At 40.1% G+C, this 20,657-nt stretch overlaps 1 protein-coding gene across 1 annotated transcript in view; it reads right to left on the bottom strand.

Moving 5' to 3' along the window:
* Positions 1–20,657, bottom strand: part of ARHGAP15 (Rho GTPase activating protein 15) — a 319,965-nt gene that overhangs the window by 253,922 nt on the left and 45,386 nt on the right. The gene's annotated exons all lie outside the window — the stretch shown is intronic.

Below are 20,657 nucleotides of genomic sequence, written 5' to 3' on the forward strand. Positions count from 1 at the left end.
AAACAGTGTTTGACGCTCAGTAATTATGCTAAGTGGGCAGGTGGGAGCCAGATGCTAAACAACAACTTCAGATGTGAAGGCACTGGTGCCCCAGTGCTCTGCCTAGACCAGTCTGTAAACATCAAAAATATTCAAACATTAAAAAAAAAAAAAAAGATGTGATCCTGAAAGTGTGCTAGTAAGCAGCAGAGTATGTTCTACTGGTTGCCATATTGGCGTGTCTAGAGCATTTGGATAAAATTTCTACATTTGTATATTTTATGTTGGATTATCATTTCTTACAGTTTCCACATGTTCTTTCATCAGGAAAATAATGCGTGATCAAATGGTAAGTCCTATTTTTAAACTGCCTTTATGCAATTGAACCAAAAATATTAGTTTATCTTGTGCTATTCTGTCAAGCCATATTATACTGATTAAGTTTTTAAAATATTATTGATGCAGATGGAGTATACATAACCTGTGTTTATACTCCATTTCATGTGCTTACATCTTGAATCTTGACAAACTTCGAATTTTTGACCGAACCCTCGTGAAGGATCAGAATGTCATAACCCCTTTAGTCAATATTTTGAAAGGCTGATTTGAGTGAGTAATTGCATTCCAGTTCAGAAGAATATTAAAATAACTAGTTTATGTGAACACATCCATCCTAATGGAAATACACATTCCAGAAGAGTTGGAAGAATTAGCTTAATATCACTGCTGTATAAAATTCAATGACTTGAGCTTTCAGGCAGGGCTGCACAGGCAGACTGAAAACATTTTGGCTCGTTTGGGTTCGCATCCACTGTATCTGCTTCCAATCTCAAATTCCAATAAACGAACAACAAAGAAATCAAAAGGAAACCGCGTGGCTCGCCAGCTTGAACCTTGCTTGCAGAGAAACCAGACAAAACCACACAGTGTGAGGAAACAAACATAAAAACACAGCGTAATATGTTTTCTATTGTTTCTGCCAAAAAACATCAATGGGTCCAGATCCACGCAAAATCTGCCTTCTTCTGCTTAAATTTACCCCACGCTCACTGAAGGACTGGTGAGATTTAGTGAACTTTCAAGTAAACGAGGCCAAGTTCTGGCGTAACCTTCATTTTCTTTCTTTGTAAAAATACCACACACAGCTATCCCTCGGAATTAAAGAGACAAATTCCTGGACAATTAAAACAAACCGTTATGCTCATGTTCAGGTCACTTCTTCTCTCTGTGACGCCTGCTACTTCCACGCATAGTTGGGAAATTAGGCGATATTACCCAAACTCATGGCCTGAACAGTGCAAACAGTACAGCGGCACAGGCATACATGTAACAATGAAATCCTCAAAGCGTTGCATTTCAGGACTGCTCCTGAGCTGGCAGCGTCTGTGGTGCAGCAATAAACTTGATGGTGAGAAAAATGTATGGGATATATACCGGATGCAAGTTGCTGCTATGGACTGTATCCCTGGTGTCGGGCACTCGCTCCGCTCTGAACCAGGAGAGCATTTCTCCACAGAATTGTCGGAGAAAAATTTTATTCCTTTAAAACATACTAGTTCGATGAATTACCAGGTTTAGGCAACAGGACTTCCATCTAGAAAATTCTCTATCAATTCCAGGCCTCCATTCATGGACCGCTTCTGTATATATACTTGTGTAGATACTGCCTCTGCCACCTGACCCAGCTACCGCAGTGAGCAAACCACCAAGAAATGACAAAAAAGCCACCTCTGCCCAGTTGACGCTCTCCTGGCATCAGCACCTGCAGCCTGGAGAGGTCATTAGTCAGAAAGAAGAGCGTACTTACATACGTACAGGTATACAGCCATACATATATATACACACACAGATACAGTCACTGCTTCTTGTTGCCTTGATCTTGAGTTAGGAGGAGACCTGATGACTAACGTAAAGATACCATGTGGCAGAATGTTTTGGGTTTTTTTTTAAGCTTCTTGTGTTCGCTTATTGTTAATCTAAAAGTCTCAGGCTTTCATACAGACCGAAGAAAAGAGAAATTCTTAGTAATGTCCTGTTCACAGTTAAATACTGTTACAGATGGGAACAGAAGGACTTATTGCTGCAGGACAGTGATCTTGCAACGCACATCTGGAGCATGTCGTCTACACCCAGACTGGCAGTGGAGACTGCACGCATCAGATGACACTAGGCAGAAAATGCGTTAGCACAAAGAAATTATGGTAAGTGCACAACATGGTCAGATGTAAGGAAAAGCACCATTTGCAGATTTGTTAGTCAATTAGGCTTTATTTCAAGTGATTCCCCCAAGGCTTCTTGAGGTAGGAATATTTGTTTTCCTTCATTTCACCTAGGCTGGCTATATAGAAATCTACAGTCACTGAATTGTAGTCTCAGTATTTTTATTTTCAGAACTGTCACTCAGTGCATCGCCTGTGCTTTGACCTCTCTCCTGATCCCTACTAAGCAACCACATATCATCCAAACACAGATACAACAAAAAAGCAGAGAAACAGTGCTGCACAAAACTATCAACCTTTGTACTGTGACTGTTCTCAACCTCTCACTCATATTATGAATTAAGTCAAGAACACGGGGTCACCGTTTTGGTTAACAAATAGCACTCGTCAAGACAGATTTCTCGCAACACCTATACGAGTTCCACCTTTAGGAGGTATGTGACCTTTTCTACTCTTTTTCTTACTCTAAAATTGACTTTTGAAGTTTCCAATACTTGAAAAAACACTCTTCAGCCAACAGGTCTTAGCATACAGAAATGAAAGGCACTTGTGCACAACCCAATCGGTTCGCGTCTCTAGTGTTTACCCACCATTGAAAATACTTTGTTCTCCAATCAGAGGGTAGGTTGAATGCAACAATACCACACTGTGACTACCAAATAAATTAGCCAACTAACAGAATAGGTCATAGGCTGAAACTGGTTGACATCACCCGATTAAACTGTTGTAAAATAGGAAACAAATTCATAGCAATCTAAGTCAATTTGGTAAGTGAAAGACAACTGAGGAAGTTGGATCGTTCACTCGTAATGAACGATCTGAGTAACTGTGCTCTGCAATTTCAGTAAAAATGCTGCAGATATTTCAAAGTTACATATTTACTAGAAAGATCTTCAAAAATCTTTTTAAAAAGTAAAATGTGCGCTGAACTTTTCTGACATTTACAAAAGTAATTAATTAATATGATTAAGCAAATTAGACTGAGCCAAAGTCTGACTGATTGTAAAGCATGCTGCAAGAGCCACCTGTTTGCTAGAAAGATTAGATACTATGGTGCTGGCAGCTAGAAAAAAAAAAAAAACCACAGAGAATTATGAAAGATAAGATAGAGAAACATCTATATATACTGATCTTTCACATCTTTCAGATCTGTCTTCTCTAACGTGCATCACCAGATTATCTCGGCTTTACCTGACAAAAGAATTGCCCATAAGGCATTTTTACTTGGAAAAAAGCCCTACGGATTAAGTTAGCACAAAGTCACTGCTAGCTAGGTCCATAAGGGTATTTAGGAACCTTATTCCTAATTAGGTACCTCAACTCCCCTGCGGATCTAGCTCACCCGTTCCCAAGGTCCAGGAAAATCCTCGGCACTGGCCATCTTCTCTCTAGATTTGCTTTCCTTAACCTCGAGGGCAGCAGTGTGTGCTCCTGCTGCATAGATACGATATCTTTGCCCGAGTTAACATTTAGCATTTAAGAATCGAACTTCCGGTCAGCAGTAATTACTATGAGATGCTGTACGACACGCAATTATAGAATATCCATCCCTGGGCAGCTGTTACAACTTTACAAAACTTAAAAATAGGGCAGAGAGATGCTCCCTTGTTACCTTACTCATTTTTTATAGTTTGGATTAACACGAAGCCCCAGTTGTGGACCTTATAGTGTCAGGCACTCCGCACACATGGAACAAATCCATCACCCCTGTCCCTAGGAGCCTCCAGTGAAAGTATAAGAGGAGAGACAACACACCCAGCTTTCGAGGTCTTGCAGAAGAGTAGCGCTGGCAGTACAGCACACAGCACAGACCAACTGCTGAAGCGCTAACTCAGGTTAGTACTTGATGAGTGCTGGATTGACTAATACTTGATAATTCTTGATTTTGAGATCCATACTGACCCCTTTGCTGTCCTGGCTACCGCACTGCTCGTATGGAAATCGGGTAAAGTGAGCTCTACTACAAGACCGTTGGCACATGTCCGGATTTGAGTGCAGAGCTCTTCTCCAGGCACATTGAGCTTGTCTCCGTGGTTAAGTATGAGAGGATTTCAGAGAACCCACTTAGTATCCAAGTCAGGAAGGGGATGAGGACCAGAGCAGGAGCGTAGACTTTTACATGTATAGTGCAGACACAGTACCTCAACTGTGCTGGTAAATAAGACTGTCCTGTACCAGCACTGGAACAAGAGTCTTGTGAGTCTGCAGAAGAGGCAGGAGATGGAGGAGAATAATTTTCCAAAAGACGAGCCAAAGGAGCAGATAAAGACATAGAAGAAGAACAGAATCATAGAAGCCCTGAGGAATAAGGCTTTGAGAACAGTTTCTGGCGTGGGAGCTAGTTACCAGGCTAGGCGAGAAGGGCCATCAGTTCTGTGCAGTTGTGTCATTCCCATTAACTTTTTCATGGAAACGATGCCTTAGCGCTCACTCTATGCCCTCGAGCAGTAGCTGAGGGCTAGCATGTTGCCTTGTGTATTAGATTACCGTCACTAAAAGAACGCACGGGAACCTGGGTAATAACGAACTTTGCAAATTACAATTCCTGCAAAGAGAAAATGCCAACAAATGGATGTCTCTGTGAACAGAAAATGCTGCGTATAGAAATTAGCAGAGCTGACTGCTAGGTATGCTCAATTAGGAGCGTATATGTGGACTTTTATAGAAATAGCTTTAGTCACGCTCAGCCCTGCTGCTTCTTCCATACAGATTAACTGCACACAATATTAAAGATGCAAAAAACTGTGATTTGAAAGTTCTGACATAAACAGTCCCTGAAAAAGAAGCAAACAGAGCACACATTGTCTATGCCATTTGTGAGCCAGTGGATCTAATGGTTCACTTACTTTACAACCTGCTTTGGAATAATTTGGCACATCTCTAATTTTAACAAGCTTCAGTGGGATTAGATAAAATGCAGACTTTGTTTACATCAATTAACACTCAAAGAACTACAAAAGAACTTGTTAACTGCATTTATGAACAAAAAGTAACAAACTGAGAGTTTGTCCAAATGAAGTTACTGTACGACTTGCTGAGATTGGCACAGTTGTCGCTAAAAGACTAAAACCAAAACCCCAACAACTGAACTGCATTTTCAAAGAGGCAGATGTGTATTTTTAATTACATCTGCAGATATAATCTCCATTTGCAATAATGGCGTTATCAGGTTTGCATACATCAAATTCACAAAAATGACTGCTTTCCTCCACGTGCCACATACACATTCACTGAGTTAAGCAGAAAACCAAAACCATTGCAGCCGAGCTGAAAAATATATTGGCCGTTGGCATATTATTATTATTCCTATTTCCAATTATTTTACCTTGGCTGATTATAAACACATTCTCCTCTACATGCTACAGAGCTGGAAAGAAAACGTGGATGACTTCAAACCCAGCTCCAACCATCTTCAGAGATAATAAATGGACACATCTCATACTCCTCGTGAATGGTTTGCAAATAGTAAAGGAATTAATAAAGACACAGAGAGGGAAGGAAAAAAGCAAGTAGAAGTAAGACAGAGTTTAAAACATGAGAGAAGGAGAAAAGTGCTCTATGGAATATAGTATACTATACACTGTAGTGTGTATATATATACACTCCTATATACTGTAATATGGAGTATATATCAGCTACACCTTCTGAAAGATTCAGTCTTTTGGGTGATAAACATTTTGTCCCCTGTATCATACCATTTCCATAGGTCTGCGTGTGTTCAAATCTCTAAGTAACATAAGAGATACCTCCAGAAGTTGCTGGTTTTTTTTTTTTTAACTCCTTCAGGATCAGCCACTGCTAAGGAAGGTTTCTGTTCCCTGCTCAGGTGGGGAGGAACACGCGGAAATCTTTTCCCTTTATCTTTCCCCATTATTAGCTCACAGATTCATAAAACAGTGTTGCCACCATAATCTCAATGTTCTTAGTTACATTTTGTGTGTAGCCAACAGGCCTGGACGCTATATAAAGACATTTTTGTTACTCTAATGGCATGTCATTTTAATTAGAAGTGATGCCCCAAAACAACAGAATCGTTCTGCTCGCACGCGCTGCCGCCGCTGAGAGGACTGGCTGGTCAATACTGTGTTTCCCAGTCCTGCGATACCTCAACTTCTCCCTCCTAATACGACAAAATTAATTCTCACAACCTGATAACAAGGCCATTACTATACTGACAACGGCAAAAGGTGTCTCTGCTGGAACAGCCTGGCGTACTCGAGCATTTTGGATCAAAGATCTATCGAAATGCAACAACAAATAGAATGAATTTCTTCAACTCTTTCTGCATTTCTAAACTCCCAGTGGCACATCTTGGCTTGTGGGGGGCCGTGGGAATGTCCAGCCCTGCTCCAACCGTGAGACCTAAGGGAGAGCTCTCCCAGCTGGGGAACCTGGCCAGCGGCTGGAGACACCTTCACGCTCTGGTGTTCTAGATGGAGTTCGTTCTTTTTGCCACAGCAAAGAGGAGGCGGCAGGAACGGAGGGAAATGTGCAGCTGACTATTAAGATCGACTAAACCGTGCGAATCTCAGTGGTCTCTCACCCTGAACTCCAGTTGTGCCCTCTGCCTGCTTGACTCCACCGCACCGCCGTTTCAAAAGCTGCGCCGACGAGCTGCAGCAGTGGTGCCAACGGAGAAGCAAGGAAACAGTCTCTAATCAAGGGGGCCACAGCAGCTGTATTGCAAACATCATTCCTTAAGGTAGGGACATTAATTGAAAAAAAAAAAAAATTCATCTATTGTTTTTTAAGGAAATAGAACAAAGGAAAATTCAAGAGCAGGAGGAATTATATGATATCAAATGTAGCTGACAACTGATTTTTCTTTTTTTCTTTTCCTTTTTTTTCCCTCTTTTTTTTTCCTGAAGAGTAAAGACTGAGAATCTAGGAAAATAACAGGAAGCGAAACATTCCTCTGAAGTGAGGAAAAACAGGCTGTGATAAAAATAAAGTAAAAAAAAATAAAATAGGTTTAAACATATTTCTGGCATTACTGGTATTACTATCGTGCTTTAAAGGAAGTGTTGTGAATAACATCTAGAACAACAAGCACGGTGGGACTTGGAGTCTTTTGTCTAGTAACCCAACAAGTGGTAGTTACTGAAACCATGACAGACCAAGAAAACAGCCATGGAGACACTTAATAATCAAGTAATTGAGTTCATAGAGGCTACTTGATACAGCCCTTAAGTATTAACATGGATATCTAGTCGTATCAGAGAACCTGACTCCAAAATGCCCTCTAAACAAGACCGACTATAAATGCAGAATATCACAACATATATAGATAAATTCCTGATATGTATCCAAACCCTGGACAATCTAAAAGCTTATCATTGATTGCACGCTACACAACAATTTAGGGTTTGTTTTCCATTAGCAAACACCTCAAATTACATGAAAGGGAGAAAAAGTTCCCTAGATACGAACATTAAATATTTATCAGCCTATGTCTGCTCAGTCACCACTCATCTAAAAAAGTCCATTAATTAAATACTCTAGAAACAATTAAAACACTTCTTTAGAACTTATTGGCACCTGTTAATTCACTGACCCTACGAGGCTGTGGCAGTAAATGTCTCGTTTGATTGCTTCTGTTACCAATAAGTCAGCGGCTTAAAGACAAAGGAGACATGATGCAACTTCATGTACCGCAGCATTGCCTTAAAACACAAAAGCCAGTATCTAGAGGCAGAGAAACAGAACATTTATGTAGACAGGGCAGCACAAATAATCTATTTAACCTAATCTTTTAATTACAGGAAACATCTCGTAGCAAGACATACAAGAGCAATGAAATGACCCAGAGCTAGAAATCAAGATGATATATTTGTGCATGTGAAAGTAACACCAGTAGAATTCATAAAAGAAAACCTCCTTGGGCATTATTATCTTTCCATCAGGATATACTGTCATCAGGTTGAGAACAGGAGAAAAATTACTTAAAATATGTAATTAAAATACAAAAATATAAAATAGAGGGTAAAGAAAAAGAAAACAAAACCAGAAAAAGGTAAAATTAGAGGGGGAAAACTCAGGTGAAAAGGAATCTCTGTTTGAATAAAAAAAGGAGCATCTTAGGAGGAGGGGGAGGAAAGAAATAAGGGACAGACCCTAATAGCTTGACATAGCACAGCACCTACTCTACAGAAGCTGCAATGATTTCGGTGTCATTATTTACTCAGTAATGCACTATTCAGCAGAGAGGGGTGTTCAAATCTGGCCCTGCTTGGGCAGTATGCAAATCTTCTCCCACTCCTCTGCAAGCTTTTAAGGATCGCTGGCAGAGAGTCCCCTGAAGAGTCCTGGCAATGCCACACTCTGCGGTGGGAAACGAGCATCTTGCAAAGAACCCCTGAGATCCTCCTACCCCCTCAAATCTGCGCAAGTGGAGAAGTGTTGCCTGGAAGGGGGAGCGAGACAGAGCGTGTGTGCAGGAGAGGGAGGGAAAATAACACTAGTAATTATAAAAGAGTCCTGAAATACCAGGAGATGGAGATAATAATTGATCCTTTAAAAAAAAAAAATAAAAGAAAGGAAAAAAAAATTGTATACTCCTCGCTATATATAACATTTTTCCCCTTTCCATTTGTGATATTCTGACCCTTTGTTCAGATCCTTTACTGTGCTACTTCTAAGTTATTACCAAATATTTGAAAAAATTGGCTTCCCTTCCTTTGATCTTCTACTATCGGATTACATTTTTCCTACTCCCTGCACACAGTTCTTCACTCCCACATTTATTTTCCCCATTTCTTTGTTTACATTCAATTTTACCATATTTCTTCACACTTTTCTCCACGGGTAAAGTCTATGTTATGTTCCAACACACATTACTCTCTCTTATTCCTTACTTTGCACTTTTTTTACTGATCATGTTGAATATTTGTTTCTGGAATGACAATTAAAAAAAAAAAAAGAAAAGTATGTGCAGTGGTGAAAACATATTCTTTTTCACTCCAACTGCAGCCCAGCCTTAGCTGAATCGTGCTGCCATTGTTTTCCATCAGAACTTGTATTTCCAAACTTGGGAATTCCCATCAGTCTGTCTGACAGAATTTTCCTGTTTTTTCTCAGAAGGTGTGCATTTTTCAAAAGCCAGTAACATACCACTACAGAATTTCCCAGGAGTAACAGCTTGGTTTGAGGGACTCTTATTCAAAAGCCTTAGTTCCAAGAAAGCCATTTGAAACAGAAGAATCAAAACTGATTATTTACATTCTATAAATCAAAACAAAACTACAACCAATGCATTTCAAAATATTGCTATAATTATTTTCTACAGGCTGATAAATTGCTGGACATCCTTTCTTGAGCACTGGTTGGCAATTTGTGAGCGCTAAACAAAATGTTTATTTAATTTTAGATTGTGAATATAATTATTAAAAGTGTGATTCCAAATCCAAATCATTAAAAAAAAAAAAAAAGAATACACAGGAAAAAAAAAAAAAAAAGGAGGGGGGCATATTTCAGCTCAGTTACTGTTTTTATACCCCTGTCTACGGCAGGGAGGAGAGAGGCGCTTGCCCCAGGGTGCAACTGGCTGCCTCTGCCCTGAGGGGTGGCAGCGCTCAGCCTCAGCAGGGGCAGAGCATCCCGAGGAAGGTGACAAAGCTGGAGGCCACAGCAGCGTCCACTCTGCCGGTTTGGGGCTAAGAAGCTGCAAAGCTCGGGAAATCTCTCTGAACAATCCTGCCTCCATTCTCTAGAGTATATTAAAAGGACAGATATGTGAAAATAGACTTCCCCCGCTTTTCTCAGCATGTTTAGAAGAGAATCTGTGCCTTAGTTAAAAAGACAGGGATTTTCTGAATAATGCGTGTTTTTTCTTTATGATCTGCACACCATGACCCTTCTTTCTCCTACAATAAAAGCCAGTGGATGTTATAAGCTGTGAAGAGCCGTATTCAAAGTATGGAGAAAGAGTTCTTGTCTTCACACCCAAGCGTTTCCATTTGTGGCCTTGAACACGTGGCTCGGGCTGTGCTAGCTGAGGACCAGCTCGTGCAGACGCTGCTCTACGAGCTCAACGCAAGAACGAAACGTGAGCATGGCGCTACACATACCTGCACTACTGCATAAGATCTACCCCTGGTGTAAATCAGGAGAGTTGGGGTGAAGTCAGTGTATTAGCATCAATGGAGGTGGATGTTGTTACCCTCAGTCAAAATCTATCCTGTAGAGTCTACAGCAGGTAGCACTGTACCGTGAGAAAATATGGGTGGGCTGTGAATGGATTTTGCTACCATAACTAAAAAGAGAAGTAAAAAAAACAGGTAAACTGTCCTACATCAATTTAAGTACTGGTGGACGGAGTATTGAGATGGGCAGATATTGGTTATTTCAATCTCTTGCTCTACGACACCTGCTTGTCTCTTTTTACCTTTACCACACATGCACAACGTTTCTGAATCGATTCAAGAGATCTCTGTACAGCCCACGATTAAAAGAAATTTCAATTTTCATTGTTTTGCAGCAGCAGTGGTGGTCGGAGCACACGTCTGCTTAGTCTGTCTGAGAGTTGGGCGTTTGGTGGTAACAGGTTACTTCAACAGTTCAGGTTAAAAAGCGTATCATTTGCTTAACTATGCGGTATCAATGCGATTCATCTCAGTCCATAACAGATGACATGTTCAATAGAATATGTAAAGTATGCCTCCACCTAGTGATGACTGTGTACAAATAATAGAAAATAATAATAATTCTATTACTTAAGGGAATCTTAGTAATTGGCTCCCATTTTCATTAATTAACATGCGCTCTCATACAAATATTCACTTGCACAAATGCACACTTTCCATCCTGAAAAATTAGTCTAAAGCTCAATTTGTGAAGTTTACCTGCACACGCTGACTTTGGGGGCGGGGGACACACAAAACACATTCTTGGTTTCAAGTATGTTAAAATTTTAAATAATAATGTATTTGTAACAATCATGACTGTTATCAGAAAAAACAAAACAAAGGGAGGCTGACTGAAGTGCGGTGGATTTTAAGTGTTAAAATCATCTGATAATTTAAATTAGTCTATTTTTAAATGAAATGGTAAGCAAACCTCATCTCCTCTTTGCAACTTTGTTTGCCAAAGAAAATGTTTGCGAAGCTCCTCGGCTCACCCTTTTATACAGATACAATTGCAGATGTAATTACATGAAACTCCTAGGAATTTATTGACCCCAAATCAGAGAAAAGACAATGAAAGGCAAAATAGAGGGGGTGGGTGGGTGGGTGAGGAAACACCAAGCAAACCAAACAACCCTAAAATAAAAAAAAATACCAAACACCACAGCAGAATTCAAGCAATCCACCCCCTAAACTCAAACTTAAGTTTTTAATAACTCTCATAATCCATATAAAAATACTCTATAAATAGGATCAGTTGGAGGCGCATCCTCAAAATCAATAAACTGGAGGAGGAGGTTTGAAAAGCCAGCGTCCCCTGTGGCAAATGCTCTTCTGGGTTTTCCTTTCATTTGTACCGTCTGGGAACTACCTTAAATGTCTTCTCAGGCTGACTACGCTTGTATTACCATTTCAAAAAAAGTCTCCCCATCCCATTAGCGGTCCCTGAATCACAGCCTAAGAATGACTGCTCTGCTGAAAACCAGGAGGTGTATTATCGAATTGGGAGGGCAGGTGGCTATTTGCATTTCTCCTCTCGCATTCAAATTCCCTGCCACTGTCCATTTAACACCTTGAAAGAGCCAAACCCCTCCTCTCCCCAAAGAATGTCAGCGGTAGAAATCACTCCTACGTTAAAAAAAAAAAAAAAAAAAAGAAAAAAAAAAAGAAAAAAAAAAAAAAGAAACACCCAAATATGAATCCCAACCATATCGTCTGGCATCCCTTTGCACACAAACGCGAGGTGCTGCCTTTCAGGGAGAGGACAGCCAAGGCTCGCCGTGCCCAGCCAACTTTCAATATCTGCCTCCCTCATTAAAGAGAAACACAAAAATGGAGTAAAGTGACTTAGCCAAGATTTAAAATAAATAAATAAATAAATAAAATAAAATGTAGTGGCTGGATACAGAAATACCAGCACCAAACATGTAAACAAGTCAGATTTGATTATCTCTGAGTGAGTTCATTTAGGATTCATTTTTCTCTTTGTTTTTTGTTTTTTGTTTTTTTTTTTCCCCAAGAGTTTGATACATTAAGGGAACGTGTGCAATGTCTGGGCACATATCAAGCCAATTATTTATTTTTTTTTAATATTAACTTACATTAAGAAGGCTGCAAAAATCATAATGCTTTTAAATTAATTTAGCTGTTTTCACTCAGGAGAATCACAAAACCTTAAAGTACTAAAGAGTCAGGAAATCCAGGCTCCTTTCACATTTCGGCTCTCCCGTTCAGCTGTTGATTGCCAGGTCTATGAAAACATCATTTTCCCCATTTTATAACTATACAAACCGCGGCACCAAAGGCCTCACGTCGGAGCGTCCTGGGCTTCAGCAGGTTCACCAAACTGGATATCTGTAGCAATAACTCTCATTACACGCTTTATCTGGAACCAGCCCATTCCTGAGGAAGCTGTTTACCCTCTCCCCATCAGCCCTGCTGATCAGGAGATAATTGCCATTTTAAAACCTAAAACTACTACCACGTGCATAATTTAGAGAATACAGGTTTACGGCAGCACTGTTCCTTCCTAAAAGCAGACATTACCTCATTTAGCAGCCAGCTAAAGTAAGCCTTAATAGTATGAACTCTTTGGCTGGGCACTGATTTTTGCCAAGAGATGCTTAAAAACTGCTCCCTGTCGTGATGGTGGGTGCCGAGTGACCCGCAGCCTGTCCTCGGCAGAGCCGGTTGTCCCCCTGGGACAGGGACAGCCCTGGTGGCACTGGCCAGCCCTGGCCTCCTTCAACGCTGCCCGCAACGCTGCCTGCAACGCTGCCTGCACCGGCTCGTGCGCTGCCCACGAGATGGCAGCAATATGTTTATGAATAATGCAGCAAGAGGCTGCAGCCCACTGCCATTTCGCATGTGAGCCGCAAAACGCCACTCGCTTCTTCAGCTGTAAAAAAAAAAAAAAAAAAAAAAAGGAAAAAAGAAAAAAAACTACACCAGAAAAAAAAAAAAAAAACTACCCACCAACAACCAACACAACCCTCCGTGAATTCAGCCGAAAAATGATGGCAAAAATAAGCAGCTCCTCTGTCACGCTTTACCCATGGGTAAGCTGCCAAGGTTCGGGGTTATCCAAGGCACAAGGTGCCTCTTGTGCACTCACGTATTTGTCCAAACCCTTACGCTCAGCTGTGCCCTCCCCTGACAAAATTATTTCGCGTGCACAGTAAGCATTAACCGCCGTTATGCTTTATTTTTGCGATGCCGGAAATGCCTGTGGCTTGAAATAAATATTTTCTTTTCTGACGGACAAATAACATCTGCACTTCTGAAAGCTGCAGCGTAGCTGTCAAAAGCTAAGTGATTCACATAATTTCTTAAGAAGCACATGTGTATGAGCGCACACAGACACTCATAACTATCACAGTCACCCACTCATCAGCCCTTACATCCATCAAAAAATGGGCTCTTAAAAAAGCGAGGTGAGCTAATAATCATTTTTAGCAGACAGACATCTCTGTACACATCATGTCAGATTCAGAGAATATGGGTTGTGGGGTTATTTTTAATCAGCCTGATCTCCACAGAAAACTTAGGCTCGCTTTTCAATTTGTTTTGGAATTCTCTGGGTTTCTGTAAGACCCCAAGCTCTGGCGTGTTATAGGAGTTTGTCACCCTGATGTTTCATGGCCTGCGGTGAGTACCACAGCAGGGGTGACCCCCAGCGCCACGGGCAGCATCGCTGCAGCACCAGCCCCGTAGAAGCTCTTCATTCCAACTTTCAAGCCTTTTCAAGACCTCCATGAGTTGCTGAAGTTACACTTAAGTGTTTTTTTTTCCCCAATGCAACGAAGTTTTCATGAAAATTTTCGTGGGAGCATGAATGGAAAAAAGGAACTGTCTAGCTCAGATGATATTTAGCTACAAATCAACCAAAGTTTTGTTGAGATTTAGAATCTTCCTCCAAGGAGCCAGGTACGACAAAACGTTGCTTATCAGAAGTGGGCTTGACTATTTCTGGAAAGTAATAACTTTTTCACATTATCAGTAAAATGGTGACTAGGATTATTTTTTTTTTTTAATAAAAAAAGATGTACTGCGCTGATTTTGTAGTCACAAAATACAAGAGGCTTTTGCTGACACCACTGGGAGCTCTGTGTTACCCCAAAGCAGACGCAGGAACCACATAAAGTGAGAGAAATATATTAGCTATAACTTTGTAACAACTCTACTTTAACTGCTCAACTTGTCAGTTTTATGGATAAAGTTGCTGTTCCTTGAAAGGTTTGGAACTCTGTTATAGAGGTGGAATATTTAGAGGTTCCTTGAAATTCTGTTAGAGAAGCTGAAGAATCCTTTTCCCAAAGCTTTTAAATGCACACCGTTATCAAAGTCAAGTGTCCTCCCGCTGAAATCTTGTCCGTTTTCAGACTGTATATAGTTTGAAACCAAGTACAAATATTTTGGTACATAGTACATTAAAAAAAAAATAAATTCCATAAGTCATTCTCTATAATGTGCCACTGGTTTTATATGTATGAAATCCAAGACCACACAGTTTGTACGTTCCCGTCATTAGGTGTAAAGCTTTGCTGTCACTGCTTGCATCACAGGAGTAATGACATATGTCCCTCTCCCCATCGCATTTTTTACTTGGGGGGGAGACTGGCTTTATTACCTGGTATTTCTTAAAACTTGAATCACGTTGAGCATTTCTGAGTCCGTGTTTACAAAGCAACCTGAATTTCATTTCACTCTCAACACACTCTCTTTGGGCTAAGCTGGTAAAAGCAAATCTACGAGTGAAACACTGATGAGAGAAGGCAATTCACCCAGGATGGTTAAAGCCTGACCATTGCTCACCTAGGGCTTCTGAAACGAGGGTGAAACTGCATAGCCTATGGCTTATACGAGTGTCCCAGTTACCAGGCTTTGGCTTGTTCTGGAGAAGTTGAGGGTCTTTCTCTTTCTCAGCTAGTGCTTCTACCTACTGTGCCCTTTGACAACCAGGAATACCTCCCTGCGTCTCAGGAACAGCTATTGTCAACATAGGTAAACTGATTACAATTAAATCTGCCCTTTTCATACACACAAAAAAGTAAAACAATAAAAAAAAATTTACAAAGCATCTCTAAATGTCTCTCCTCTTTATCACCTCGAAATGTCACGTTAAAGTCTTTAGAAGGCAAAGTGACTTTACAATTATATAGTGTTTAGAATGTGTATTGTGCGCATTTTTCTACTTTCTGCAAAACTTTCCCCAGAATCAAGGATATTTTTCTTCTTACACTATGTACTCTTGCTCTTACTTTTCTTTTTTAGTCAACAATAAAAAATTGGCATACAGATACGCAATGAAAACAGCTCCACTGCCATCACTTGCATAAGATCCTGCCTGGTTTTACATGCTGAGAGCACTACTCTAATAGCGGGTTCCAAAAAACAAAAGTTGGTAACTACTTGACACCTCAGAAAATTTGGGGATTTGGGGAAGGCAATGAACTAAAGAAAGCACAGTTTCATTTGTAGCTTCTGATTTAAAAGAAATGAAAAGATAATAGAGCAGCTAATAAATTTTAATAAAGAGCCTATTTTTCGACAGATGTAAGTCAGAAGTGATTCAAAAAACGTCCAGAGAGCTACGCTATTATAAAAGTAGAGTAAGAGTCACATCCCAGAATCCTTAAATAAGTATAAATGCTGTATATTTAAAATGTCCACCATTCACAGCTCTGATTCTACATTTTGTTCGCATTTCTGCCAAATACAAATATGTGGCTTTCAAAATGAAAAACGTTAAGAATAAAATCAAATAAATTAAAGGGGGGGGGGGGGAAAGGTGTTCACAGGTCTTGTGTATTTAGGTCACAAAATAAAATAGCTGACGTGCGGAGAGGGCGGGAGATTGTCTGCATCCATCCATTAGGTTTTACTGAACATTTTGGCAGGGGCCTTTCTGGAAAGGTCACTGACAAGGCATTTAGTTGAGAGACATAGAAACACAATACAGAAACCATTCAACATTGTTGTGTTCAAGATCTCCCACTTATACCAATAAAAAGAGAGTACTTCTTACTTAAAAACATACATTTGAGCACCACTAAGATGATGATTAAGACCATTTCTTGTGCTTTTTTAAAAAACTAATTATAAGTCTATTATTTAAAGAACCTCTTGCTGACACCATCTAATAACTGTATGATGTGGCTAAGTCTTTTAATTAGGCAATAATATATCCAGGTCCCTGGGACAGAAATTAAACCACAATCACAGCAGAAACCTCCAGAAATGGACATAATGTTACGTTTCATAGCATAGACGTTTCAAAATCGCAACAGGTCCACCCAATGCGTGTCTAATCCAAAGCCGGCAGAGGTTACTGCGCGCCTCGGAGGAGCTGCAGGTAAGAGAACTCTCAGGCTCAGCTTTCTCCGGGGCAGGTTCAGGATGGACAACGTGCTCCAACTGCTGATAAAGGACCACCAGAAGCTTCACGTCTCACTAAACACAAAGTGCCTTTCTTACATTTGCCTCCTCTGTACAGCGTTTATGTTTAAAAACGCACAACGGAATCCAACTCCCAATCCCAACCCCGACCCCTCCACGTTGCACACTCAGTGCTTCCTCCAGAGAGCTCGTGGAAAAGAAAATGATCCCTCCCATGGCAAAAAGCGGTGACTTAAAACATTCCTGGGAGGCATCCAGATACTATACTGATCCTACAGTATGTAGAACAAAATAGCTTATCATTCAGATTGTGCTCTTGGACAAAGCTGGATAGCTTCAAGGACGAGGGAGTTACCCTAGATCCGCGCCATAAACGTTATTATATATGAAGCAGCTGCAAGATAAATTCTTTCATATTACACATAGGTACAGTTGTACTTTCAGCTGTCTCACTGTTGAAATACTGTAGGTCTTACGCGGATTTCTCTATTTGTAAAATGCACTTACAATTCTTAGTTGCGTATGAATGAATAACCCCTTACAGCTGCAATATATCGAAAAAAAAAAAAATAATTAAAAATACCCTGCAATATCACACCAGACCTGTGGCAAGAGCCAGGGCATCGAACTCCAGAAATTCTTCATATGAAACCTCCCTAAAAAATGAACTTGGTAAACAGGGAAAAAAATAGTACTAAAGAAACTAAAAAAAGTCTGTTAGTTAAATGAATAGTGCTATTAAGAGAACAAAGCAGCTTCACCGGTTCCCAAGTACGCTGCTTGTGACTTTTTTTTGCACTCTTCACCTCTCTCCTATTTTTCCTTTGCTTTTTTGAATCATCTGAGAGAAATCTTCCAAAACCTCTTCAAGGAAATAGTCTACGGCCACAAGACTTTGTGCTAATGAAGCTCCAGAACTATGAAGCCAGAGGTCAAGAGCACGTCTTCCACGACGTCTGGCCTGAATTTGAAATTAAAAGGGCTGCTTGACTTAGAGCAGAGGATGAGTAAAGCAGGGGAAAGGATAAACTCCACTTGAAAAGTTTACTAGAAGCAGAAAACATTGAATATTCAGAAAAATCTGTAAACTAACCTAGTTGCCGGTGCCTCAGCAGCCACATTAGTAAGGACTGAAAAGCAGCCCATCCTGTTATTTTTTTTTTTGATAACCCGCATCAAAATGCACCTACCCAATATCAAACTAAGCCAAATAAAGCAAAGAGGAGAACGACAGAGTGACATAGGCGCTGTTTCTGTTCCAGTTGCTGACTGACAACACTGCCATCCCTTAACATGGTTTTATTTAGTTATTACAACCATCTCTCTGTAAATGACACTTAGGATTATTTAAGATTATGTTGTAATCCTTTTAATCCTCAGTGCTTTAAATTTCAGGCTAAACACCAAAGAGCAAACTAGCACTTAGCAGAAATATTTAAAGCATGTGATTTGAACATAAATCTTCTTTTATTCACCACTCCTCTGATGAAGACCTAGTGTATCGCGTCGTTCAGCAAGCAAGAACAAACAGCGCGGTGTCTCGCTGCAAACTGCTACGTTTCCCCGCATCATGTGAAGCTGTTTCTAACCAGTTCTTTTCCTTGGGGCTAGCTATACCATCGATAAAATAAATGAAGGAAAATCAGAAGGTTATATTTTATAAGATGCGCGTATTTTCAGTTACCATTAAGGAAAACTTGAAAAAATCCTCCATGTAATATGTTCATCAAGAACAGAAATAGATTGCATGCACAAATTGGATAGTGTGAGAGACGGATCAGACTTATCCTGTTAAACAGGGAGTCGCTCAATTAAAATGAGGGGAGTAACACTGCTGCAAACCTCATGATCAAGACCAGAAACCCAAATCTTCCTGCCTGAATATCATTTACTTGCAGTTTCCGCTTCTTTTTTTTCCCCTTCATCGATCATGTTTCCAATTAGTTTTCTTTATGATACTCCTATACTCCATCTTCTTGTTACCATCCATTAACAGTCATACGCTTGGATTTTAAATTCAAGATTTCCTTCTTTTTCTTCAAACCAAAATCTCAATAGTCATTTTCTATTTCTAATCTATAATTCATGAACTCAAATTGAGCACCCAGGCTAAATCAAACTCAAAATTCTGCATCTACTCCTAGTACAACACATTAGCAGAAAGCAACCATTGCTCTGCTTGAATCAGAAAATAATGTTTTATTATTCAGAAAGTAATGAAACAAAACCCCACCAACTCTGCCTTGTCGCCACGCTTTGAAGATATAATCACACTTCGTTCTGATCATTTCAGAGTTAGGCAGCTAATGTATTTAATCAAATGGCAATGTGATGCATCTATATTTAGGTTGCAAAAAAAATTAAAAAAAATCACCCATGTTCTTTTCATTTCGACAAATCTATGAATAAGTAGACATATATTATCAGTCTTATTCCCACCCACTAGGGATAAGGAGATCATCAGAAGTGTTTCCTGAAATATTCAATATCCAGGTACAAACTGACCTCTCCGCTTTCGAACTTGCCTTGGATTCCCTCCAAACTATCTCATAAATCTTCGCTCCCTCTCTCTAGTCCCCTTCCCACTCTATCTGCTCATGTAGCACCAGTCTCGTTCAGTCCTTTCCTTTCCCAAAATGTCACCACTACTGATGCCAAAGCCTTCTCCTCTTTCGCTCTTACCATCTGGCATAATCTTCTTGTAGCTCTCTGTCTAAACAATGCTCCATCCCTTTTCAAAATGTGTCTTAACATATGTCCTTCCTCCCATGCTTTTACTTCTTAATGTCTCTCCCACTCACTTATTGGCTTGATGAAGACACGTTTTAATGGGTTCAAACAGTAGTGCATGAGTTTCCTTTCTCACATTATTCTGATTCGGTGGAGTTACACCTCACACTAACAGAAGTGAGAAGAAAATGCATTGCAAAGTCTTCGTACAACCAGTTTGGTACATCAATAACAGAGCTTCGTTTGTCTTTACATTGGAAATGTATTAGCTGCAATGAATCACCACCCCGATATGCATTTCCAAACAGAAATTTTGCTACTGCAAAATGAGAAATAAACCCTAGAAGCCCAGAAGACTTGTCACTGTGCTCAGGGGGTTGCAGGAGTGAAGGCTAAGGTTATACTTAATCACGTTCCAAGTGAAAAAGCTGAAGATTGACAGCAAAACCAAAATATTTATTCTAAAAATACCTAGGAAATGACAAAGCTCCAAGTGTTGTCTCAAGACAACCTGAAGGATGTGGGGGGTATAGAAGCCTAAGTCTCACTGTCTTGAAGAAGAGGAATATTGCGAAATATTGCATGTGCTTCAGAAAGATGTCTACAAAAAGAAACCTGGAAAAAGTCTCTGTAACACCCAGTTGACCCAAAGAGGTTTCTTTTCAAGAAGCCACGTACAGCCCCTTTGGGGGTTTTGTGTGTGGTGGTCTTGTTCTTAAACCCCAGACCCAGGCACCATTGGTTCCTCCAGCGTGTCTCACTTGGTGAGGATGCCAAAGGACTATCTGGTAACTAACAGTATCTTGACCCTGACATGTTCCCTTCTGCGTCTCTTTTTCCTTTATTGTTTGTATTGTTAAAATTCTTAATGTTAGAACTCTGGGAAACAACTCCGTTCATAGAGAATAATATTTTGATGTGGCTTGATGCAACTTTTAGTGAAATAAAAAAAAAAAAACCCTTTCTACTGATATTCATGGGAGCTGGACAATGTCCAAAACCTGAAGATGTTGCAATAAACTGTTTTAGCCCCTAGATCCTGGAATGTTAACCTTGCAGTAACGCTTTTCTCATCCTTTCATCTTCTTGGGCCTTGATCCTCCCTTTCAATTCAATGGGATTAAGATGAAGTAATTAAATAATATTATTTTCCATCAATGAAGAATAGGACATGCATTTCTCATAGGACTTCTATGCTGGCCCTGACAGA

This window comes from Vanellus vanellus (genome assembly GCF_965231255.1).
Source record: "Vanellus vanellus genome assembly, chromosome: 5".
Taxonomy (NCBI): Eukaryota; Metazoa; Chordata; class Aves; order Charadriiformes; family Charadriidae; genus Vanellus; species Vanellus vanellus.